This window comes from Haliaeetus albicilla, chromosome 17 (genome assembly GCF_947461875.1).
Source record: "Haliaeetus albicilla chromosome 17, bHalAlb1.1, whole genome shotgun sequence".
NCBI classification, from domain to species: Eukaryota; Metazoa; Chordata; class Aves; order Accipitriformes; family Accipitridae; genus Haliaeetus; species Haliaeetus albicilla.
Window position 1 is genome coordinate 22086111 of NC_091499.1, and position 26668 is coordinate 22112778.

General features: G+C 42.2%; 1 long non-coding RNA gene and 1 pseudogene across 3 annotated transcripts in view; both read left to right on the forward strand.

The window, feature by feature from the left end:
• The first annotated feature begins 451 nt into the window (after positions 1 to 451).
• The window catches only part of LOC138689581 (uncharacterized), a 113832-nt gene continuing 87615 nt past the window's right edge, over positions 452 to 26668 (forward strand). The window contains exons 1-4 of one of the 3 annotated variants that reach the window (XR_011328473.1): positions 452 to 1144; positions 1367 to 1476; positions 5927 to 6085; positions 7656 to 8053. This is a non-coding gene — a long non-coding RNA (uncharacterized lncRNA). Of the gene's footprint in view, positions 1145 to 1366; positions 1477 to 5926; positions 6086 to 7655; positions 8054 to 26668 lie in introns of those variants that run through there. The other 2 variants (XR_011328474.1, XR_011328472.1) reach the window with 2 other exon arrangements.
• Positions 9767 to 26668, forward strand: part of LOC104323325 (proto-oncogene tyrosine-protein kinase ROS-like) — a 31297-nt pseudogene continuing 14395 nt past the window's right edge.

A 26668-nucleotide genomic window follows, 5' to 3' on the forward strand; every position in this document is an offset into this window, starting at 1 on the left:
CCCTCTGCTGCTCCTCCTCCCTAAGTTATGGGGGGGTGGCGGGAGGGACAGGAGCAACCCCCAGACTCCTAAAGCAGTCAAATCCAAAGGATGGAAACGCTCCAGCCGCCTCGACGCTTTTCGGTACGGAGGCAGTGAAGGTCACTGCCCGGGCTGCCAGTGGGAAGAGGGCAGGGAAACGCACGCCCTGTACCCCCAGTGACGGCCGTCGGCTGGTCTAACTGGGCTGAGGTGTCCGCCATGGCTCCCCCGCTAACGCTCAGACAAGGATCGTTAAGGGGATGCTGCCGCCCGGCGACCACCGCTCGGTACTGCCGCTCGGGGAGGGAGGGGACGCGCATGCGCGGTGCCGCCCCCGCGCTCCAGTCTGCCGCCCGGTGAGGAAACACCGGCGCGCAAAGCGCGGGAACTGCAGCGCCGGTGCCGCCCGCCGGGTGCTCGCTGCTGCCGCTGCGTGGCCGAAGCGCGGAACTGCAGCGCGGCCGCCTCTGCTGCTGCTGCTGCCGCTGCAGCACGGCAACGTTGCCGGGCGCGATTCCCGATGGTGGGTGAGGGCCAGGAGCACCGGTGCGGGACGGGAAGCTTCAAACCGCCCGCTGCAGCAGGCTCCGGGTCTGCTGGAGGCGAGCCGGGCCAGGGCAGCCCCAGGGAGTTCGCCGGGAGCTGATAGAAGGGAGGAGGGGAAGGGGGCTGGCACCCCTCATGTCGCCAGAGCTCCCCTTGAGCGTCCCCCGGCCCCGCTCGCCCCGTACAGCTGCCCCCAGCTCCAGCACCCCCCCCCCCCCCCAGGTCACCCCCCCAGCCCTGTCCTAAAGGCAGCAAGCTGGCCCGGCGACGCGCTGCCTTACCGCAGGTGCCGTTAGCGGCCGTGCGGGGAAAGAGGGGGGGCCGGCCGGGGTCGGCTGTGGTAATCACGGCGGCTGCCGGTCCCTTCTCTCGCCCAGAGGCTGCGCCGAGGACGGGGTTGTCGGTTCCTCCCCCGGGGCTGCCGTGGGCTGCCCCCGCCCCAGGCTCGTCTCTGCCCGGCCTCGCTCTCCTCACGGCCTGGGGACCGACAGGGACAGGAGCTGCCGTGGATGAAGCCGGAGAGGCCGCAGAAAGGCAAAGAAGAAGAACTCGAAGGCCATCCGGCCGGCAGCTGCGGGTAAGAGACAGAGCCTGCCTCTCCGGGTGAGGAAGGTCCCTCTCCGGGTGAGGAAGGGTCCCTCTTCGTCTTCGGCAGCAGGCCAGGCTGCCGACGTCCACCGCAGGGTCTGCGTGTGTCACCGGCAGCGCCGCACGGCCGCGTCGTGCGTGAGGGAGCAAGGCTACGTGTCTGGGAAGCCTCGTCTCGCAAGAGCTGTAAGACACCCACGTGTTCTCTTAGGTGGAGGACAGCCAAGCGGCCCGAGTTACTGAAGAGGAAGGGAGGAGAGATGGGGAAAGAAGCGTCTGAACTGTCAAATTCTCCCAGCAGCCCCAAGAGCAAGACCTGTGGTGAGTCCTGGCACCCTTGGGGCCCTGTCGCCCTTCTAGTGCATTCTGGTCCCTCCCGGTCCCTCCCCTGGCCCCCTCTCTTTCCCACACTGCTGCAAATTTTTCAGTTTTTTCCTCCCCTGTACCTCTCCTCTTCTCTCTATTCTTGTGTCTTGGTCTCTCTCCCACTTTTTTGTCATCCTCTGTCTCTGTCCTGCAGCCCATCGCTTTTTTTTCCTTTTCTATCTCTTTGTCCTGATCTGCATCCGTCTCTTATTTCTCCACAATTTCTCTGGCCTGTTCCCTGGCGTTCTTTTCCTCTCTGTGCCTGTACATGCCACTTTGTGTCCCTGCCTTCCTATCTCCTTCCTTCCTTCCTTCTTTCCTTCCTATCTCCTTCCTTCCTTCCTTCATTCCTTCCTTTTCTTTCTCTCTCTACCCCTTTGACTTGCTCACTGCCTATGACTATGAGCAAGAAAGACAAATTGAGATCCATTGCAATGGCCATCAAAGGCTGCATTTCATGTCTGAACCGCTTATTAAACTTTTAATAGATGTTATACACTTTTTACTTCAGTGTTTATTTTTGCTCTCATGCAGGTCAAAGTTAAGTCTGCTAAAATATAGCGTTGAGTGGCTGGAGTGCTGAGAAAGCTTATGAGCTGCAGTAGATTTTGAAGTGGATAGGAGAGGGGATAGAGTACGCTCTATGTTGTGGAAATTCTTGCAGCTCCATTGTTAGCTACAGGACTTGGCTAAATAGATATGTCTCAGTCTGAGTGCAGGAGTGCATTTGTCTCTGTTTATACACCTCTTTTTTTGCTAAACAAGTTAAAATCAGATAGCTACACACCAATGAAAAACAGAAAGGAATTACCATGAAGTTTTAGATATTCTTCTGTAATTTACACCTCACCAATTGCTATCTGTCTATGTCAGCATTGGGCTTGCAAAGCTCAGGCTCAAAACTAAAAGAGTTAACTGCGAGGCAGAGTGTTTGTTTTAATAGGAGTACTTTGCTCTGTTTTTTTCTTTTTTTTTTTTTTTTTATGCAGTTCCTTCAGCCTCTACAAACCGTAGAATATATGTGTTACGAAATAACCTACATGAAAGTGGTAAGAAAGTCCTTATGGAGTTCAGGTGGGACAGACCTGAAAGGGACAATGGAGTATTAACGCATTTCAGGGTTTACTATCAACTACTGAGTCACAGTGGCACTGCTGACATTTTCACGGAGTGGAACATGAGCAATGTTAAATCCACCCTGATGCTCTTTTCTCTCAGGGATGTGCTTCCCAACCTGACAGTAAGGTTTCAGGTATGAAAAATTACTGAGCTTATCTCATGCTAGATGGTAGATGTTATCAGTGCAGCCTGATGCATTTACCTAGGAGATGGTATTGGGCTTGGGGCAAGAACTTGTGGTTTTGCCTTGTGGAACTGCTGATTCACTGACTCACCCTTGGATACCTGGCTTAACCTTTCTACGGATTGTATTGTTCACTAAGTAAGGTGGAAAACAATGCTGCAATATTATACAGGTTTGGTAAAGCCCAAAAGAAACTTTTCTAGAGGTTTCCCAAAGCCACTGCTAAAAGCTGCATGTTAAACACAGATTTGACTGAGCTGGTGGAAGGCAACAGGCCATTAAAACAGAGCCATAGATCAAGAGAATTTCCACCACTGGAGAAATGCACAGACTCAAATGGCTTCCATAAAAAGAGACTTCCGTATTAAAACTTGTAAAGAGGTCATGTTTTCATTGTGATAAAAGGTTTGGAACACACAGAAGGTGTGCTTGAAAGACAAGTTAAAAAACACGAGAGCGTGTAACAGACCAGGTACTGATGGGGGAGAACACTGTATTGGTTGCAACATCAACCAACAGCAGGAATTGGCAGCCTGGGGAAGGAGACAAGACTGACTGGTGTCCTATGAGCTCTAATTGATAGATGCAGCATGAATTGTCACTCTCTGGGCCACTGCTTAAAATTCTCTTCATAGCTATGGTCCAGCCCTGAATGTAGACTTTGAACTGACAGCACAGCCGCAGGTCAAACAGAGCACGTGCATATGTTCCTAGCTGAGCAGCCAGGGGATCTGGTTCTGGTTTTGTCATTAACTATGACTCTACAGGCTCTCAAATGCAGTCATTTATGCTGCTACTTAACATATGTAACAGTCTCCTGTCCCACAGGTACAAGCCTTCACCTCTGTGGGTCCAGGACCTTTGTCTGATATAGCAGAGACAAATTGATTCGGTATGGATGGCTTAGGTGCCATCTCATGGTTTGCATGTAATAGCTGGTGAAATCGACAGTACAGGAACTTGGTAGTCTGATAAATAGCCTCTGACACTTTGTGTGACGTGTTCCACCCTACAGTAGACACCACAGAGGAAATAGTTACAGCTTCTGACATGAAATGATTAACACATTTCTTATCATTAGATTAAATTTCAGGAATTTCAAGCCTTTCCTCAAAACTATGCTAAATTAACTTTTCTAGGCAACCCCAGGGTAGTATGGAACAGCAGGTTTTGATGTGTAATCGGCATACTGCTAGAGATCATAGAATATTTCTAATTGGGCTGTGAAAGGTGACCAGGAGAGTTAGAGATCTACTAGGAATTATAGGCTATTAAGTGAGCAAATCTGTTTTTACTAGGCTTACATTTGTTAGGTAAGCATCCACAGTGCCATTGAAAAAATCTCAGGAGTTTGCATGTGATGACAAGAAGGCATCTCATTGTTTTATTTATTTGCTGTCACATACGACCAAATATAATTTATGCAGGACCATCATTTATTTTTATCTTGTACTTGCTTTCCTTATGAATGACTGCTATTGTCTAAAATATTTTTTGTAAATTCTGCTGTGCCCTTTTCCTTCCAGATCTTTTCCCTGTCCCAACTCTTATAAATGTTTCTGCCAACAAGTTGTTTCTTACTGACATAGACGATAATCATACCATATAGGAACTTTCAGCAAAGACAAATGTAAAGGACATCTGTTATACTGCTAATGATAACAAAGTGTACTATATCGTAGAAGATTCTCTTTTTCTTCTGAATATACAGACTACTTCAAAGTTTCGGGTATTCCTTTGGTCATTCCCTTGCTTGCAAGAATCTAGGAAAATACGTGGCCATTATTGTCATTATTTTGGGGCTAATTATGTTTTATAAGAAGTCAAACCTGCATGTTTGACACAAAAAAAAGCAGCATGATGAACAAAGCACATTTAATGGCAAAATACAGTGGGGAAAACAGAACTGGAAAGCCACAGTTTTCTTAATGACTGTCAGTTCCTATGAGACTTAATATGAAAGAGATTAGCTGGATAATTTTCCATTCTAGCAGTACAATAAAAAATATGTATAATATAATAAAATTTGGATTTCAATTTTTTTGTCATCAATAGCTATTAGAATAGGCCAGAGTATGCCATTGGTAAAGTTGTTCTATTAAACATGTATGGTTTTACTGACATCTGCTTTTTTGATAAGATATTTCAACAGACATTTAGTTTAAAATTCACACTATTAAATACCAGAAATTTATTTTTTGTATCAAATGTAATTTAATTTAATTTAATTCTAATTTCAAGAATATGGAAGCAACAATTGATATTTGTGAAACAATAGTTTTCATTTGTATAAAAATATTGGAATCTTCGTTCCATGGCATCTCTTTATACTTTGACTTCTACTTGCCAAGTAGAAATTATTTCAGAACCAAATCTGATTTCATAATATCCTAACACCAGGTGGGAAATTTCTGCTTTCAAGCAGTTTTAGTAATGTTTTTATTTTTTTCTTAAGTTTTTCACAGATGCGTATCTTCACACTGCCACAGCCATCACAGTTGACTGGATTGTAAGACATCTCTTTGTTGCCCTGAAAACACCATGGAATGAAACTCAAATATTTGTTGTTGATCTTGAGCTCAAGATAATATCTCTAAAAGGCTTGAACATACAGTTGGGTAAAGCTAATCTAACTGTATCATCTCTTGTCATATCCTTTCTTAAGATAAGGCATATATTACTAATAACTTTTTAAAGCATATTTTAAACATGATTTTCATGAAATCATCAACTGTTAAGGACCAAAAAGGATTTTTATAGTATGTGAGTCTGCATTGTATAAATCTCAGAAATTTCTGGATGTAGTTCTACTTTTATACAAGTAATCTCTCTTTTTGCTGCCATTGTCTACAGGAGAGCATCACCTGTGAGCTGCCAGTGGCTCCTCTTGCACACAGATAATTTCTTGCTTTTTGTCCTGAGAGCAGTCACATCTTTCCCCTTAAGAAAACCTCTGTTTAAGATGAACCTCTCTCTGTCTTTCAAATGAAAGGGAAATAAGAGGTGCAGGCACTCTGACACTCTTCTTTTGGGGTCCAGACATGCTATACTTTGGAAGTTCTCATCCAACCATGCTATTTTTTTTTTTCTCTTAACACTCAGATCTCTTAGCATCTGCAGCATCAAGAAAAAAGGCTCTCATCCTATGTGCATTTCTGAATATTATGAGCATATTCCTAAGGAGTCTATGGCAAAAAATAAGAAAAGCTGGCCTATGATCAGTAGATTTCAATTCTTTGCATGGGAATCCACATCTATATTGTAAAATTTGTATGACATACTGATTGGATACGGCTGAATACTGTTGGGATGCGGCAAGAATTCACACCGTTGCTTCTTTGTGTGGTAAACTGAGCCATCCTGCAGCAATGTACACCCTTTCAGTGGTGAAACATAAAGGTAGCATATGAAATGGGAGACTGGGTTGCTCCACTGAAATGGAATTTTTCAGTCTCAAGTTGAAATGAAACATGAAACTCAGAACAGGCTTCTCTAGTTGGGGCAAAACAAAACATCGGGATAAAAATAAAGTCCTAGACAAAAAAAAAACCCCAAACAACCAAAAACCCACACCAGCTCCCAAACCCTGAGCATTTTAAATATGTATTTGTATCAACATTCAGAGCTTTTCACAATTTGTTGAAAAATTTCCAACCAGCTGTAAACGTAATGTATATGTGTCCTGGCACTTATGTTCTTAATTTCATGAATGTAACTGCTAGTTTAAATTGTAATCAGATGCTGCTAGAGCCTCTTGAAGTGTGTACACTATTTCACACCTCTGAAGCTGGGTGAATTCCCTCTGTCTTTCCCTCCATTCTATAACAAAATGAAAGAAGCTTGGATTAATCTGTACTTTGCAACAAATAGTGAGCTAGAGGGAATGAAAAAAAAGGAAGACAACTTGGAAAAATTAATGCATTGTTCTTACCACAGAGTGTCACTCTTACTCCACATATGTTTTAGCTAGTGAAATGAGAAATTTGTCTTCTTTACTAGTCTAGCTTCTGCACATTTGATTTAAATAATCTGCAGTCTTGCTACTAGGGCATAAATTATAGTATATGTACCCATCATTCTGATATGTTGGGAACATAGATAGTGTAATGACTTCTTAACTCTTTACCTATCTGGACAGTTCAATAGGAAAAAAGAATTTTTAACTCAGTGTTGGGGCATGCCATATACCATTTCAAAGTCTGTGATCCCAAAGCTTCAAAGGAAGGGTGATTTTTCCAGAACAATTACTGAGTAACCAGCTGGCATGGGCATCAGACCAGCAACCCAGTTTCTTGCTTACACATCTCAGCCAGACCATGTATTTCTGAGTAAAATTGTAAAAGTTGGCAATAAATGCTTAGTTTCGGGTTTTCTTTCTTCAGACTTTTCTGTTCAGGAAAAGACTTTCCAATTGGAATAGTGCATGGGTATACTTTTTTTGTGCATGTCCAAGTAAGCATCATATTAAACTCACATCTGAGACCCTGATTAGGAAACTAAGAGAGCAGGAATTCAGTGATATGACTATAAATGTAGAGGTATAGGACAGCAGCTGGGTTTTTTTTGTCTGCTTGCGTGGTAGGATAGCCAAGGAGATACTAAAAAAGTCCCTCAAAATACTTTGAACTTGTCTGCAGCTCACTGACTATACAAGAATATGAGTTTTACATGTGTAGAGTCAGTCCTGTAAATGGATCATATTCATATGCTTATAACTTCTTTTCTTTCCTCAGTGACATTTCTTGACTTCTCTAAAAATAAAACAAAAAACCAAACAAACCTCTAGTGAGATCTGTACCTAAAAGGAGATTAATTTTTCTTTCTGTTTCAGTACCAGAGGGAGTTGATTCCATTAAGACAGTGGTTTTGTCTGACACCACCATCAACATACCTTGGAGTGAACCTTTGAAGCCAAATGGACCTCTAGAATCCATCCACTATCAAATCTCTGTCAATTTATTACCTTCTGTCCCAGTGACACCCTTGCAAAAAAGTGAATTTCCAAATGGGATGCTTGCGTGGTCTGTCAGTGGGCTCCAATCCGGAACAAACAATTTATTCAAGTTATAATTACAAGCAGTTTTACCTATTTGTTCACTAACCTGCAAATCTTTAGACTGCTCTTCTGTAAAGCTATATGTGTGTTTTTGAAAATATGAGTTCAAAACTTCGCAGACTTCTCTCAGTCCTTCAGTCTTAAGGAAAATTAAACATCACAGTTTATTCCTACATGGGTTGTTCAGATTAAATCCTTAGAGCTCAGATCTTTTCTATTTGGGGAGCACATCACAGATCTCAAGAGTAAATAGGAGTTTCTGCTGCAATCCTGCTGTTATTGCCTCAATACTTGATGCAACATGCTAAGAGAGGGTCAGATGATGGGTATCCCCTGTTCTCAAAGGAGGATGCCTGGAACTGTGAGCTGCTTGTGAAGGACTAGGTGAAGTGTAACAAGCAGGGCTATGTGAGTGTGAATGGGTCATGGCCAAAAGATAAAGGCTTTTCTCAGGAAAGCAACATACCCGAAACTTTCATAAAAGGGAAACCTCTATATATTATATCAAGAGCAGCCTCAGGCATTTTGCCAATTGCTGCTTTTCCTTTAATAAACAACTTTACATTTAGGAAAAAAAAAATTCCAAAAAGTATCTGATATATCCATAGAGATATAGGTGATCACTCACTTAATAGTTGACTGATTCTGTCTTGCAGCAGTCACATTTTATATAGAAGTATATTATAAAATATGCATGCAAAGTTCGCAACAAGAACAATATATCAAAGTTGACCCTTTAACAAATGCAGAGGACTAACAATGACTTAAAAATGCAAGTAGGTGCTTGGCTATTTGGTAGCCTTTGAAGAAAATTTCTGTAGACGAGAATATTGAAGGGTGGTTGCAAACCCGCTGATTTTGGATTTCATTGAAATATGATGCTGTCAGTACAATAAAAGAAGTAGTTTCTTCCACTGTCACAGACAGAGTTTTTTCAACTACCATATTGAAACAGGAAATTTGTAGAAGCAGGAAATGTACGAATAGGCCAGCCCCATGATAGCTAGCAGAAACAGCAGAATAGGATATCCATCCATCAGCTGCTGCAGTTCATGTGGACTCCTATGTCAGCATCATGCAAAAACTTTGGTGGCTTGCATAGTTATGCTGGGCTGTGAACGGTGAGAATTGAGGGGCAAACACATCAGCCCCCCTGCCACCCCTGCTGTCAGACTCAGGCAGCAAGGCTTTTTGGACAGCCAGGGCAGAGGGAGCACCATCCTGAGGTAATGTCAGTATTACCTGCCTGAGCACGTGTGTCATTGCTGTAAGAATGAGCAGAAAAGAGTAACTTCACATGGGGGTGAAATCAAGAAGGTGGAGGAACCAAAGGAGTTCAAAGTAGCAAGGACTAAAAAGGCAGTTGGAAGGCTCTGTTAGTATGCTGAAGAAGAGGACAAAAGGAATAACAGGTTGCAGTATTTAGTGCTTTTTTTGCTTAGTTTTTAGGTACAGGAGTCCTGAGACTAGATATTTAACACAACTGCATGAAGCCAACAGTAGTGCAACAGGTTAAAGACTATTTATGTAGGTTGTATGTATTTAAGTCAGCAGCATCTGATGGCCTTAAACTACATAAGGAAATGGTTAAAAACAGTCTGTGAATGTTCACAATTATCTTCTGTAACTTTTGGAAGAGAGTAAGTCCCATAGAAAGAGCAAAAAGAGGTCATACTTAGCTTCAAAAAGGAAATTATTTTATATATATATAAAATATATATTTTTATATATATAATATATATTTTATGTATATATTATATATATATATGTAGTGTAACTTCAGTACCTGAAGTTATTTTAAGGACATATACAGTTTTACTAGGACTATATTAGGACATATATAGGTATGATCAGGACTATATTAGAACAAAATGGTAAACAGTTGGTACACAAGCACCTAGATGATAACAGAGGAATAAAAATGTCCAATGTAGATTTGTAACAACAAAACATACTGCTTCTCCCTTTACAGATGAAGAGTTAAAAGGAAAACAGTAAATGATGTATCTGGACAGCCGGGCTCTCACCAGAGTGGCAGGAGACCCGCCAGGAGCCAGCATCTCAATCCATCCCACTCCTACCAGTTTGATGCCAGTGCCAGCAATAGGTGCCCAGAGCCTGGAGAGGGATCACAGGTCAGCAGGAGAGCACCTGAAGAGCAGCACAAAGGAATTCCAGCCACTCCAGCCAGTAAGTCAGCTTCATCGGGAGCCCAACCTAAATGCCTCTGTGCAAACGAACGTAGCATGGGGAATAAACAAGAGAAGTTAGAGACGTGTGCATGCCAGCAGGGCTATGATCTTATTGGCATCACGGAGACATGGTGGGATGGCTCCTATGACGGGAGTGTTGGAATGGAAGGATACAGGCAGGGGAGATAAGGAGGGCGTGTCACCCTCTGTGTCAGTGACAAGCTGGAGTGCATGGAGCTGCACCTGGGGATGGATGAGCAGACTGAGAGCTTATGGGTCAGGATTAAAGGGAAGGCAGGGAGAGGTGACATTATAGTGGGGGTCTGCTTGGTAGAGTACAATGGGATAAAGCCCTGGAGGGAAGATGGGCCCAAGAAGTCTGGTTAATATTCAAGGATCACCTCCTCCAAGCTCAGGATCAATGCATCCCAGCGAAGAGGAAGTCAGGAAAAAATGCCAGGAGGCCTGCAGGGATGAACAAGCTGCTCCTGGACAAACTCAAACGCAAAAAGGAAGCCTACAGAGGGTGGAAGCAAGGACAGGTAGCCTGGGAGGAATACAGAGAAATTGTCCGAGCAGCCAGGGATCAGGTTAGGGAAGCTAAAGCCCTGATAGATTTAAATCTGGCCAGGGATGTCAAGGGCAACAAGAAAAGCTTCCATAGGTATGTCGTTGATGAAAGGAATACTAGGGAAAATGTGGGCCCTCTCCAGAAGGAAATGGGAGACCTGGTTACCTGGGACATGGAGAAGGCTGAAGTACCCAACGACTCTTTTTCCTCAGTTTTCACTGGCAAGTACTCCAGCCACACCGTCCAAGTTGCAGAAGGCAAAGTCAGGGACTGGGAGAACAAATAACTCCCCACTATAGGAGAAGATCAGGTTCAAAACAATCTAAGGAACCTGAAGGTGCATAAGTCCATGGGACCTGATGAGATGCATCCTGAGGGAACTGGCGGATGAAGTGGGTAAGCCACTATCCATCACATTTGAGAAGTCGTGGCAGTCCGGTGAAGTTCCCACTGACTGGAAAGGGGGGAAAATAAACCCCATTTTTAAAAAGGGAAAAAAGGAAGACTTGAGGAATTACAGACAAGCCAGTCTCACTTCTGTGCCTGGCAAGATCATGGAGGAGGTTCTCCAGGAAATTCTGCTAAGGCACATGGAAAATAAGGAGGTGATTGGTGAAAGCCAGCATGGCTTCACTAAGGGCAAATCATGCCTGACAAATTTGGTGGCCTTCTGCGACAGGGTTACAGTGTTGGTGGATAAGGGAAGAGCAATGGACATCATCTACCTGGAGTTGTGTAAATCATTTGACACTGTCCCACATGACATCCTTGTCTCTAAATTAGAGAGACAAGGATTTGACAGATGGCCCACTCGGTGAATAAGGAATTGGCGGGATGGTCACACTGAAAGCGTTGCGGTCAATGGCTTGATGTCCAAGTGGAGAGCAGGGATGAGTGGTGTTCCTCAGGGATTGGTATTGGGACTGGCGCTGTTTAACATCTTTGTCGATGACATGGACAATGGGATTGAGTGCACCCTCAGCAAGTTTACTGGCAACACCAAGCCATGTGGTGTGGTTGACACGCTGGAGGGAAGGAATGCCATCCAGAGAGACGTTAACAGGCTTGAGGGATGGGCCTGTGTGAACCTCATGAAGTTCAATAAGGCCAAGTGCAAGGTCCTGCACATGTGTCAGGGCAATCCCAAGCACAAATACAGGGTGGGCAAAGAGTGGATTAAGAGCAGCCCTGTGGAGAAGGAGTTGGGGGTGTTGGTTGATGAGAAGCTCAACATGACCCAGCAATGTGCATTTGCAGCCTAGAAAGCCATCTGTATCCTGGGCTGCATCAAAAGAAGTGTGACCAGCAAGTCAAGAGAGGTGATTCTCTCCCTCTACTCCACTCTCATGAGACCTCACCTGTAGTACTGCGTTCAGCTCTGGGGCCCCCAGCATAAGAAGGACATGGACCTGTTTGAGCAGATCCAGAGGAGGGCCATGAAGATGATCAGAGGGCTGGAGCACCTCTCCTATAAAGACAGGCTGAGAGAGTTGGGATTGTTCAGCCTGGAGAAGAGAAGGCTCCGGGGAGACCTTATAGCAGCCTTCCAGTACCTAAAGGGGGCCTGCAGAAAAGGTAGAGAGGGACTTTTTACAAGGGCACGTAGTGATAGGACAAGGGGTAATGGCTTTACACTGAGAGAGGATAGATTTAGATGAGATGTAAGGAAGAAGTTCTTCCCTGTGAAGGTGGCGAGGCACTGGAACAGGTTGCCCAGAGGTTGTGGCTGCCCCATCCCTGGCAGTGTTCAAGGCCAGGTTGGATGGGGCTTTGAGCAACCTGGTCCAGTGGAAGGTGTCCCTGGCCATGGCAGGGGGGTTGGACTAGATGATCTTTAAGGTCCCTTCCAACCCAACCATTCTATGATTCTATGATTCTATTATTTTCAAAAGCACCCAAGTAAACGTTGTCTGTAGAATGTGCACTGGGTGCATCACAAATACAGTCAGAGAGTGGTTTTCACAGTTCATACATGGTCTGGGAGAACATTCAGCTGTTGGCTGGAGGGGATCTGTTCTGGTCTTAATTTGATTTTGTGCTTTTGTTAATGATTTGGATGATATAACGGGGAATACATATATACACACATACCTGTATACCTATATGTATGTATGTAAGTATGCATACCCCAACATAAGTCATATTTGATTGTGGCTTAGTGGAAGGTGCTGTGCTAGGGCACCTCCTCACCTTGTGTTTTTGTGATTCTAAAACACTGCCTAGTGTGTGATGTGACATCTGCATGCCTGTGTAAGAGCATGTGGCATTTAAGAAAGGTCTAGAAAGAGAAGAGTCTTGGTAGAAAGATGAAATGACAAACTAAGAGTCTCTGAGGAAGGAGACTCTAGGCCATGAACTTCCAGCCCAAAGATATGTAACGCTGCAGCTGTGAGGCTCAAAATCTTTCTACACCTATAACTGTATTGCCTGAATATTGTCTTCTTTGAAAGCAGCTAGTCTTCCAAACACTTGGAGTTGCTAAAGGCACCTTTCCCACTGGTCTGGTACTGTACAATTCATCCATTTCCTTACTAGGTTCTTGCTTTTCATCCTGATGAGAACCGGTTTTCTGAAAGTGTCCCTGTTACTGCAAAATCTTTAGACTCCACCTGCACCTGTCAACATAGTTCCCAGAAATACCAGCTTCCAGCTAGAATGGAGAGCTCCTCTGCACATCAATGAAACCAGCTTCTGGTTTGAGCTGCGTAAGGTAAAAATACCCCTTAGTTTTTTTCCAGATCAAATTTAACCCACTCTGTCCTGGTGAGCAGGACAGGGTGGCAGGGTGTATATGAAGAGTCTCAGTGGATAATTTGGGCACGGTGACATCAGTCTTAATGGCTCAGAAGGGGCAGGATGGAGGCAGTGTTTGCCAGGAACAAGGAGGAGTGCAGCTGTAGCATTTAATACTCCATAGTGCCAAAGAACATCCTGGATGACCCTACCAGAATTCCTCCTGGGTCTCCTATTTCAGTAGAGTCCCCTCCCTCTTTCCTCACTGCCCTCCCCCAACCTGGCGTGTAGCTACAAATCCTATGTCTGCTCTGCACAAGAAAGAGAAGAAAAGGGTTTTCAGCATTAAATATCAGCTACAACCTAGTATCTGAATTTGATTTTGCTGTGGTAGAGGTTAGGAGAAAATGCTGGAGAGAAAAACAGGTCTGGTAGTTCAGGCTGTAGAGGTAAGTGCTGCAGTGACAGCAGCATGGATGGAAGCTTCAGACTTTAATTTCTGGACCACTGGACACAGAAAATGTCATGTGCTAAACTGGATCACGTAGATTCCTTAATATAGATAATCGGATTCATTAGGGCTACACCAAACATTTCCCTGCCCTAAAACAAATGTCATAGCACAATTCCACTAAACCGCCTCCGTTCAATTGCATCATGGCAAGCTGAACTCATGGGCACATCATGGTGATCCAGAAATACAAGCTGCGCAGAGATAAGCAAGGGGAAGGCTCCTTTTGGCTGTGCAAAGGGGTCACTTAATCTGTTGTCCTTTGTGGCTGCCAAGACTTGTACGTCTCCTGAAAACAAAGGAAAAACCTAGGTTTTGTGTCCTTGGTCCCTAAGAGGATGAAGTCCTGTGACTGAAACAGCATGTGTGTAATCTCTCCCCTACAATATTAAAAGGTGGCAAAGTAGTTAATCTACCAAGGAATAGAACTGTGACACAATTTCAGCAGAGCAAGAAGGTTGACCGCAATGATATTTTATTTTTCTAGGGGCAAACAAAAAGTTACTGGTTTTCTCCTGCAAGCACTATGTGCACAGCAGATCTTGTTCACACATGCAATCTCACAGGAACTCTTCCTTCAACTAACTACTTTGTAAAAGTAACAGTAGTTCATGTTACAGGAGTGAAAAGCACTTCCTCTTCAACAAGCTTTAAAGCTACAGGTAAGCACTTAATGTAGGGAAACAAGATTTTAAGACTATTTTCAGGACGTGAATATTCAAACACAGTATTTTGTAAAATTTAGCAGGCAATTTTCTTATACTAAGAGCCAATAGTTGTGTGTGTTTGAAGAATAAATAACACAATACCATATCTGCAAAAGTAATAGGGGGAAAGAAATGAGGTTCACTTCCAAGTGGAGCAGAGGAGAAGAGTGAGGGAAGCTGAAATGAAATACCTATACACATGTGAACTCATAACTACTGGGGAAAGGCTGCATATGAATGAAAACTGAAATTTGTCGATCGCAAAAAGAAGGCCAAAGATTCATTCTCCATGGGGATTATTGATATAGATCCTCCATCCTTTTGTATGTCTAAACATCCATGTGCACATGACTAAATTTTTTTCTGTGCCTGTTAGCCCTTTGTCTTGCTATAAACACATTTTAAGGGTTCTGTTTCTTCCCCTGTTTGGCCTAAGCTGGTGTTCCCAGTAAGCCAGGAGTTCCAAAAAGAGCAGAAGACACTAAAAACTCTGTACAGTGGGAAAAGGCTGATGACAATGGAAGAAACCTGACCTACTACATCTTAGAAAGCAGGTAAGCTACATGTGCAGGCACTCTTCCCATAGGGAGCAGCCCAGGACAAATGTGGGTGCGCAGGGGCTTTTGGTTTGACTCTGATGGGAAGAGTGAAATATCTATGATGCAAAAGGCCCTTCTCATGGGTTCTTTTTCTTGAGTAAACTAAGTAGCCTTCATTTCCAGAAATTCCTAGAAAACTTGGAAGAAAATACATTTCCAGACCAACTCTGAAATATAGGGATATATTTGGATATAAGTTGGTGAATTAGAAGAAGATTTGGAGATGTTTTCAAATCGCAGATTTCAAGCATGTAGTATGTATTTTTGGCTAAAATGTATGTAGAACTATCTTAGTGTTCAGAGGACTCATGAAAAGGCCTTATATAGTTGCCAGAAAAAATCATAAGGTATTCCCACCAACATGGGATGACTAGATAATTTTTAAAGTGCTCTGTCATCAAATGCAGATTGCCTGGACTATATGTGTCATTAGGCATCTGTAGAATGCCAGTTCACACTTATTCCTACACTGGCTTTGGAAGGGCTGAATGGACAGGTTAGAGTATATTGCTGTGGGCAATGACTTTGAAACTTCCCATTTTTTGACCATGACTCTGGAGGGGTCTGTTTAAGGCAGTCAGTGCAAGGCTTAATTAATGTATTATTTAAAAATGAGGAGAGTCTATCTTCTGAGATATTCCTATGACACTGTTTGAAATCAGGATTGATGGAGGGAAGCAATCTTTTTAAACTCAGCTATTATTTCTTTTTCCTCAGTTAACTCTGTGCTTATGAAAGCTAAGGACTGAGAGCGCTGTGGAGCTGGGCATACTTTACCTATATAAGTTTTCACCCAGACATATTTTCCTGGTGCTGTAATCTTCCTCCATACAGTTCTGTGAGCATACAGCAGTGCTGACCTGCATGCTATGAGACCACAATAATTTTGATATGCCAACAGCCAGTTTGTACCTGGCTTGCTGTGGATGGGTAAAGAAAGGACAGTCCCTTGACCTGTGTCAGGGTTGTGCGTTACCCGCTGTATTCTCCAGGTTCCAGCTTCTTACTCATCTCTGGAATCATAATGCATCATTGAGGTGGGTTTTTTGTTTTTTGTTTTTTTGTTTTTTTTAATGAAATAGGCTTTTCTCCTGCAGTTTGAATGTGCACATGCTGATGTTTTTGACTGAATTTCACTTTGAGCCTCATGATGCTTTTACACCAGGTAGCAAAATGTTAGGTCAGTTGCATAGCATTCTAGAAAATATTTGCATAGCTCTTTGAAACAACTGCTGTTTTTCATATAGCTCTGGTAGGGATATGTACACACCAAGGACATGAATATATAGTTTTCCCATGTCTTTATGGTTTAGAAGTGTTTGACCTTTTTTCTGCATTGAAATGTGTTGGGAGAATGATTGACATGCTCATGAAGGTCATTTCACGTGAAATATTACAGTCTTGTGTGGCTTGAAATGATATTTCAGATATGGCCTTTCAAGTTTAAATACATGGTCTTCTTTTGGTTGTTGAATAATCAGCTCTGAATTTATTGTGAGCAATCAATCTCAGTCCAATGGGGAAAGGAAGAAATATACCCAGCAGTCAGCAGATACTATGGGAAACTGGCTAGCTAAAGAATTGTGTCTTCACTGCCAATGACTTGCTTCCTGTTTAGTTTGTGAAACCTGATGCACAAGAGCCACTGAATTACTCTGGGCCCAGGAAAGCAAAAACCTCTAACAGGACACAAAAATAAATGCTTATTTTTTTCTGAAGGCTAAATAAGACGGTTTTGAAATCATGTCTGTGAGGCGTACACTGAAACAAGTGAAATACTGCTGGAGCTTTTATGTCTAAAATGTTCTAGCATTTCATTTCCAATGCCAAGCTAAAGATGTGTGATTCCTAGCATTGCTGAAATAGCATGGTACACTTTTCTGCTCTGTAGCCAAAACCCCACGACCAGCTTGAGCTTTCATGCAGGCAGAGAGATGTTGTGAAGGCCATGAAACTGAAGTGAAGAACGGGGAGGGGAAGCAGTAAACTGCCCTCACTGCGTTAATGACATACCTGTGCTATTTTGCTGTGCCCATTGCAGGAAGCAGTCTGACAACACCAGCAAAGTGAAGTCCTTGTGGGAGGTGGTTTACAACAGCTCCTGTGCCAGTATTTGCACATGGAAGGCCAAGAACTTAGAAGGAACTTTCCAGTTCAGAGTGGCAGCTGCAAATGTGCTGGGTCTCGGTGAATACAGTGACACAAGCAAGGATATCATTTTGGGTGAAGGTATGTTCTGTACTTTCTTACTCTGTTAATCAAGTTTTTTATTCAGAATAATCTTACCAATTTATGAAGAGACCTGCTATTTTAATAATGATGTTGCTGCACAGGTAATTGTCTAAGAGTTAATAGATGGTGGCATTTATATGGTGACCCCAGCTGGTAGTGCTCATCAGGCTCTTTTGCATGGAACAATGGGCCTGCATTTTGCTTCTGCTTATTTATACCTGTTTGTCTCTATGGCCCTGCAGTCTGCATTATGGTATGGTTCTTGAAATAAAGACAAGCTCCCACACTGAGTTAAGGATGTAAGGATTACTTCTTGCCTTCAGCCAGAATGTTAGATGTACATTCTGTGGGTGTTTTTGAAAATCCCACTCTTTCTCTTTCCGTGTGCACAGTAGGTCATCACCACAGGAATGGCCCAGAGCTGGGGGAGGAGAATTAGTCTGACTAAATGTAGATATCTGCATACAGCCTACAAGAGAGCTTTGTGCAGAGGAAGACATTTACACAGCAGGCAGCTCAAGGGTTCTGTTAAGGTTTGCTCAGCTCCATAGGATTGATACTGTTTGTACACACAGTCATTAACCAATTTTCCCCTTCTATTTAACAGATCCCATGATCTCCCCAGACACCATCATTGCCATTGCTGCTGTGATCGGAGTTGTTGTGCTGGGCTTGACTGTGGTCATACTATTTGGTTTTGTTATGTGGCTGAGTTTTTTGCATATCCTTGGTTCACCAGGCCTCAGTAAAAGGCAGTTCAGATGGCAGGAGATGATCAGCCTTCAGGTTTAGGGAAATGCTGAACAATCCCCAGGGTGGGGAGCTGGCAGGAGTTTGTATATTCTCATTCTTTGAGGCCCTAGAGATGGCTGGTTATATTTTCAGTATTAAGGACAAGATACCAATTCACTCCATCCTCAGGCATTTCTTGCTGTTGATTCCCTGCAGGGAGAGCACAGGAATGCTGATGGAACGCTGATGTTCCTGTGTATCCTTATAAAAACTTGTGCCTTATAATTCTAAAGTTGGGTACTGCATTTATTCACCAAAGGGTCCCATTTTTTTCCTCTTAAGCTTTGTTCCTGAAGAAAGGATGTAGAGATTACCCTGATACGTAGATGTCCACCTGTGATGGTCCTGCCTTCTCACTCTGCATCCTCTCCCTGGGATACAGCAGCAGCCCTTCAGGCTTGGGTCTTGCCACATACAGAAGTGGATGCTTGACTGATTTCTCAGCTCAAGAAGCAGCTGTCTGTATTTTCTGGGAAAAAGATGATGGCCAGATGGAAATGTCTTGCTTACATGAGTTGCTGGGGGGTCATGTTGAACAGAATAACAAAAAACCTGTAGCCTTTCAGCCTGCTCACGCACTGGGATGCTCTCAGAGTGAAATATCTGATGGTCTGCTTTTCTGTTCCAGTATGGCACCGAAGATGGAAATCCAGAAAACAGGCCTTGCCTGGACAGATAGTGTTTGTCAAGGAAGACAAAGAATTAGCTCAACTCAGGGGGACTGCTGAGACAGTGGGACTAGCCAATGCCTGTTATGCTGTAAGGTTTGTCCTTGCTACATGATAATGGTGGTGGTAACCTAAGTGTTATTACACTTTGCTTTCTGTTGAGTAGACTTTGAAGAAGGGTGCGACATACCACGAAAAGAGTGAATTCTTGAAGGAGGCACACTTAATGGGGTAGGGACAGCTTTGCCACTGGGCACCCTTCGAAGCCAGTATCATGTGAGGGTGGTGGCCTTCAAAGGAATGAAAGCAATATGTTCCTCTAAACAAGTTACTGTGCCATTTTTGGGGTGTTCTCCTGTTTCTGTTAAAAAATTAAATCACTACTGATGAATTTTATGAAAATAAAGCTATAAAACTAATTAGCAAAATTTAAGATACAGACTGCAAGTTCAGTATGCTCATATCATGGATTTACTGGGGTTTGGATTGATACATTTCAGTACCTTTGCTCCCCTAAAACTAAGTTAGTTGTTAAAGGCAATTGGGCAACGTTTGGCTAATCCCATTTTACCAAAATAAACATATCAAAACAAGCTGATGCCTTGAAGTTTCAATTTACTGTGGAAATTGTTTTTTAAAAATGTGCATACTTACCACTAGAGGCTGCCACATACCTCTTCTATTGAGGTAGACTTAAAAAAATAATGCATCTGTCACCAGTGCAAGAATTTCACATAGTAAGGTCTGTGTGTCAGCTAGAAGGCTGGTTTTCCAGAGTGTCCACACAAACAAGTAAAGTTCAGCTAAGTTTTCAGCTGGTAACATAAGACTGAGAGTGTGGTTTAGTTTTCAGATGCACTTCTGCACTTCTCTGACTTTTATTTCATGAGTCCAGAAATAGAACCATCTTTTGAAAAATGAAGGATTTTATATCCTGTACGGAAAACAGTGTTATTAAATTTGAAATTGGTTTTCACAGCATTCCTTTTTGTGTTTACATGTTTTTAAGAAAATATCTTGCATTTTTTGCCTAACTTCTTCCACACACTGTACATTGAATGAGGTAAGAGGCTTGTGAAAACCAAAATGAAACCATGTCACTAAAGTGTAAATTAAGGACAAAGAGTAAATGTGTGTAAACTTCCTACAATCTATCTTCAGTCTACCTAGCAGTTATAAACCCAGTTAAAGTCTCTTTTCTGTGTAGTATGAAGCTTCTCCAATACTGCTTTCTTGTTGCAGCTAATAATCCAAACCCAGAAATCCTAGAAAAATATATAATTGGAAATTATTACATTTAAATGTAAACGCTAATGTGGGCCCATATGTACACCAATACAATGAGACATAGAAACGAAGAGAATAGAAAAGTTTAAATATTATCTATTCCCAGTAGTCATTAAACAATGATAAAAAAAATTGGTATGTGTTATATGCTTTAAATCTTTCATTTTTTTAACATGAAAATAGAATGGTTTTGTTCCCTCATGGAGAGCTTAATGATTTTTCTTGATGTTCATCTGTAAGGTCTCATAAATGAAACCAAGTGCAGAAAGGAAAAATAAGTGGACCAGATTGTTTACAAACCTTGATGTTAGGTATTTAAATGCAACTTTTATTTTGCTTGCCTTTTTGGATGTTCATTAAAATTTGGATTGTAATGTTATGCATACTGTCCCAGTTAAGCAAAGACTATTTCTTTCTTCTATTATTGGTGTGCAGCAATGGGGAAATTCGGTTGCTTGTATTTCAAAAAGTCGTCTGATATTGGTTATTGATAAGTCATTTGTGTACTAATACATGTAGCAAATTCTTGAGAGTATCCCATCATTTGGGAAGTAAGGAATGACAGGTCAGTGGAGAAAAGGCTGCATGAGCTGTAAGGGAAGTGCCAGGTGCTCCTTCTCCTCTTTTTGTTCTTGAGAGTGCCAAAGTGTGTCTGATTGAGAGGTATGTGCTACGGGCAAGGGGGAACTGTCAAATTCAAAACCACACTTCTGCTGGACTCTTTGCCCACACATAAGATTATGTGAACTGAAAGAGTTTAGAAGGAAAATGGCCCTCTGTTTTATTTGTTTGTTTACACTAGTGCATTTGACAGCATTTTGGACACCACCAGTTCCCCCAATAGAGTCAAGTTTCTCTGACTGCTGGTGCAAGTCCTTTCACACAGCAGTGTGAAGAGAAAACCATTTTCTCACAAAGAAATGTGATTGTAAAAACACGGGCACTGACAGAGGCAATAAATATTCTTCATTCTTTGAAAAGTGCTAGATCTGAGAGTACTGATTGCTCTGTGGTAATCCCTATCTTTTTGTACACACACAGGCAATTAATAGCATATTGCTCTGTGGTAATCCCTATCTTTTTGGACACACACAGGCAATTAATAGCATATCTGCAAGTATTCCTCGTGTGTATTTTGTTTCTCTTGAAAATGTACTGTGAGAAACAGTTCGCCTCTGAATTGTGACAATATCATGTTGCACCTTGTGCTTTTACCTTTCTCTGTGCATTTCTCTGAATCAGCAGTTCTACTGTGAGTATAGTAGTAAAAATACTCTATTAAAATCACAGAGATACCTTTAATGTACAGGTGGCAATTCATGTTATTCCTAGAGGAGATTGACATTTGGCTACCTTTCTTTGCTTCCTGGAAATATGATGAAGTGTGCTTTTAATACACATGCATGCATTAGAGTGCCTATCAAAGTAGAAGTGTAAGCCTGTGTTTTGAAAGGATGTCCCTGAACTCTCCCCATGACTGAGCAGATCCAGGCCCTGTAAGTTGCTAAATCATGTTGTTGGTAGAGGCAGGATTGTAAAGGCCAAACTGCTCATTCATTGCTTGCAGCTATATGCACTTTAAAAGCTATCAACCAGCTGGATTTCTCATATGTAAGCTTACAGTTGTTTCCTTCTCTTTAGTAAATTTGATCAGCCCCACATTCTGAAGTTACTTGGCGTGTGCCTGTTAAATGAACCTCAGTACCTTGTACTGGCGCTGATGGAAGGAGGGCATCTACTTAGCTATTTATGAGGAGCCAGAAAGCAAAAGGTAGGGTAAAGACCATGAGACTTATATTTTTAACCTGTAGCTGCCCACAGCTTCTCAGTTTTTCCATTTCTCAAAGGCCATGCTGATGTTCAGCTGTTTCTGTACCTGCAAGGTCTGGCCTGGCTTTTCCCTAATGCCCTGTAACCTCAGTGTTGCATGCTGACCTTGCATTCAGGGTTGCTGTGAAGAGGATTGAATGTCATTAGACCACTGACCAAAACTGTGTTTTCAGTTGTGAGAAGTCTGCTGAATTTCTCTCTATGAATACCGTGAACAGTCCTTTGAAAAGTGATCATAAATAATGGTGGTCATGTATCTGATCTATTAGGCTGCATAGGGTTGTGGGGTTTTTTTTGTCTTTCAGTAGCAGCAGTATCTTTAATGTGCTAGGTATAGTCCAGGCATATAAGAAAATACTCTGTCCCTGTGCCTGTGTCCTCAAATTCTTTAGAAGGAAAGAGGAGGAAAGAATAAACTTCTTTAATTAATTAATTATTTTTTCCATAGTTAGCATGGAGAAAGAATATGGATGATAGGATTGTAGGTCAAAAGGATTTGACACTGAAATTTTATAGCATTATAGCAATTGTCTAGTTCATTTACATGATCAGATCAAATCCACAGTCAGTATTGAATTCTACTGAAATGTATATACATGTATTCTACTAGAATAATATATTACACCAATAAATACAGCAGCAAACAACCTGATCTGGTAGTGGGAGGAGATTTTCAGGGTCCCATTTCTTCCACTGTAGTGACGAAACAATTCTGAAAGTCCCAGGATATTCTTAGCCCCAAATCAAAGAACAGGATGTGTTCACCTGCCTTGCAGTGCAGTGATTTGGCAGATTACCCTGCCGGTAATTAGCATTCACTCTATTGACATACAGAGATTTTGCACCTGTGCTTTGCAAGTTTTGGAAAAATCCTATGCATTTCAAATGAGGAAACAATACTATCTTTGCATAGGGAGGTTGTCATTCTGTGTTTGTAAAGCTGGAAGACATGGGTAACTTCTGTCTTTGTTTCTTGTAGCTCCAGAGTCCCTTACTGACAGTGACTGGCCTCTTGGATATAAGTTTGGGTATTTGCAAAGGCTGTGTCTATTTAGAGAAAATGTATTTTATGCACAGGTAGAGAACTTATTTCCTTAGTCTTCCAAGGTTTATCCACAATATCAAGCCTAATTATCTTCCCTGGGAAAAAATGCCTAGAAAGATGTCACAATGTAACAGGGAAGGCGAGAGCACTGGAGTAAAATCTAATGTTAAGCTTTTCTGCTAAAAAACACCTACAGTTCTCTCACAAAATGGTGGGCTACTCTAAGATCTGAATTCAGGACTCATTGCACCCCAGGCAAGAATCATATTGTGTGAGAAGGGCAAGTGGGGAGATCCATTTACTGTCTTCATCTGCCTAATGGGTAGCTATAGAGGACACAGAGCCAGACTTTTCTCAGAAGTGCACAGGGAAGAGATGAGAAGCAAGAGGCACAAGTTACAGCAAGGGAAATTAGATAATATTGTTCACAACGTGCAGGATCAATCACTGGAACAGGTTGTCCAGACGGGCTGTGTCATCTCCAGCCTTGAAGATATGCAAAACTTAACTGGATGAGGGCCTAAGCCACTTGATCTGGCCTCGAGGTCAGCACTGCTCTGAACCCTTTGGTTGAAACAGATGACCTCCAGAGGTCCCTTCTGACCTGAGTTACTCTGCAGTGCTAACTCCATCCTCTTGTTTCTGCCTTACAAAGCAGGGAGCTGGCTGCTCGCAACTGCCTTGTGTCTGAGAAGGAATATGAGAGCTCTTCCTGGGTAGTAAAGATTGGTGATTTTGGACTTGCCAGAGATAGCTATAAAACTTATTATTACAGGAAAAGAGGAGAAGGCCTACTCCCTGTCAGATGGATGGCTCCTAAAAGCCTCATTGATGGTGTCTTTACAAACTGCTTTGATGTCTGGTGAGTTATAGCAGCCACACAGCTGTGGGAATAATCATACTAAATCCCACAGCAAGAAAATACTGGTTTACAGGAGGAATGATAAGGTTGCATATTGCCATCTCTAATAATTTTTAGGCTAAGGCAGATTTCCTCCTAAGCGATATTTTAATGAGCTAGTGAAAAGTTTGGCACCACGACAGTACCTGCATGGATATATTTCTTAATGCTTTGAGCTCTACCTTTGGATTCTGGCTGGAAAGAACTAGTATCACTCAATGAAAAAATTTTGTACTAGGCCCGCAATGTGTTTTTTCCTTGATTGGGCAGTGAATTGACTGCCTGCATGCTGTTCCATTTTGTTTTCCATTAGGTTAGTTGGCATTTCCTTCCTACAGCCAAATACTTTCCCCTTACTGTTTCACCCTCTTCTGATGACTTTTTTATTCTGAAGCCCAAATTTCTCAGCATCATCAGGGGAAGGTCATAATACTTTGCTGTGGAAGTTTACTTAAAGCGTGTATTTGGGTGGGTTTGAATTTATGGTGAAGAAGCAGAGGCCTGCTGTCAGGAGGCATGGAAAAAAGCAAACAAAACCAGATCCGTTAAACCTGAGATTCACACAAGTTTGGATTTCATTAGCCATAGGTACTCACGGTGGGCTATAGCCCACCAATCTTGTCCAAGTCCTCAGCCCGTGCAGCCCATCCATTTGACTGCCACTCTTACATTTATCTAAGCAAGTCATTTAGTGCTCTGTGCCAAACCAAATGAAGTGGTGATTGCTTTGTGAGTGGTGCTTAGGAGAACTTGTATCTCTCCATTTCCAGTGACACCTCTAGAGATTTCTAAACACTTGTTTAAGTGAGGACATACTCAACCAGACAGTGTTGTCCAGGAAAGCTGTGGGTGCTCAGTGTCTTCTAAGCTGCATCTCGGTGAGTCTGGGAAAGTGTGTCAGTTCTTCACATTTATTTTAGCTATTCCAGAGGCTGGCTTTAGGACATATGAATTGTTTCACAAAAAATTTAAACTCTTACTCCTAATTTTTCTGAGTCTTATTCTTAGGTTAGAGACATTTTAACTGTTGATAGGGACATTGTTCATGATGACTATGGTAATTACATTTTTTTGTTGGTGTTTCTTAGGGCCTTTGGAGTCTTAATGTGGGAAACATTAACTTCGGGTCAACAACCATATCCAGGTTTCTCCAATACAGAAATTTTACACCATGTACAATCAGGAGGAAGGCTGGAATCTCCAAACAATTGTCCTGATGACCTGTAAGTTAATTTTGCTTAAATGTTGTTGATAATATTTATAAGAAGCAAGAGGCTTACTGTGAGGTAGCTGTCATTTTGAATGTTACTTATGCCCATGCAGAGTTCAACATCCTCTATTTTTTTTCAGCTAAAACAGCTAGCACTTGTAGCTCCCAACCTGCTACTAATTCATCCAGTAGTGCAGCCTGTGAGTAAGAATTTAAGTGTTGAAGTTGAATGGTGGATATTGGTCTTTTAAACAGGTTTTCAGAGACAATATAAAGTCAGTCTTGGGCATGAATCTGGTAGTAATGTGATAACAGGCTGAGAGTGCCTGATGGTATTGGTTAAAAGTTAAAATGGATTTAAGAAAGAATTTACTGGGCCCTGTACACCATGTGCCTGCGATAGCAGATATAACTGGCTTTCTTAATGGTAGCTGCAGGAATTAGGCTAATATTAGAACATACGTGGAAAACAAACCATGCTCTCTTTGCAGATATAACTCTTACAAAAGCCAATAAGAAAAGCTGAAGCAGTACAGCAAAAGGGAAGTCTGCACTTCTGGTTAGTCTTTAGCTGAGCTGGATAAACAAAGCTTTCAATTTCCATTTGTCTCTTGAGCACAAAATTCAGGTTTAATTGCAAAATTCTTGCAATTAAAAGAATAAAATGATTACATGTAGTGGATCAAACCCATACTGGCCAGAGGTATATAAAGGAGGAAGTTGAACCTGAGCCCAGCGATCACTCAGTATTGTCTAATTTCATGTCTCAATTCCTATATCACCCACTCTGCATAAGCAGTCACACAATGCACTTGACAGCTGGTCCTACAAATGAAAGGAGAGGCTACTTAAAAGTGCACGGTTCGTACTCATGGGGCTGAGGAAATGGCTTGAGAATAATTCTGTGATTGGCAAGCCCAGATATCTGTGATAGATCTCGCATCAATTACCATGCTCTGAGTTCCAGAGGGGATGATTATTTATCATTATGTAGGTGTAGCTGAAACACCATATTAGCAATAGAAAAAGGTAAGCTTTAGCACTTAGTGGAACTGAAGAATTGAAGAGATTAGGATATTTTCTTTTTTAGAACAGAGTGAAAACTGGAAGTCACAGAACAAATGAGAGCCCAAAGCAATTTCCGTTTCAATATTTTCTGCTGAAAAAGGTTTCCTCAAAAAATTCCTGACAGCTGTCCTGTGAATAAAAAAGCATAGGAGGTAAGGTATATCCATGTACTAGTTTGATATTCAAGCTCACACAAAGGCTCATAAGTTGCCTTTAAAATGAGTGACCAGATCTTCAGAGGAATCAAGAAAACTTTGCTTGAAGTAATTTTTAAGGTCCCAGATCTTAAATTTAGCATAGCACCTGGGCTTAAACACTGGTCTGCCTGTTGTAACTTGTAGGATCAGGGCCTAATAGCAGTAATGTAGTTTTTGAAAGCCAAGGGGCTGAATGAGCTCTTAGAGTCTTGTACCATCTTTTATCTCATTTGGTGAACACTCAG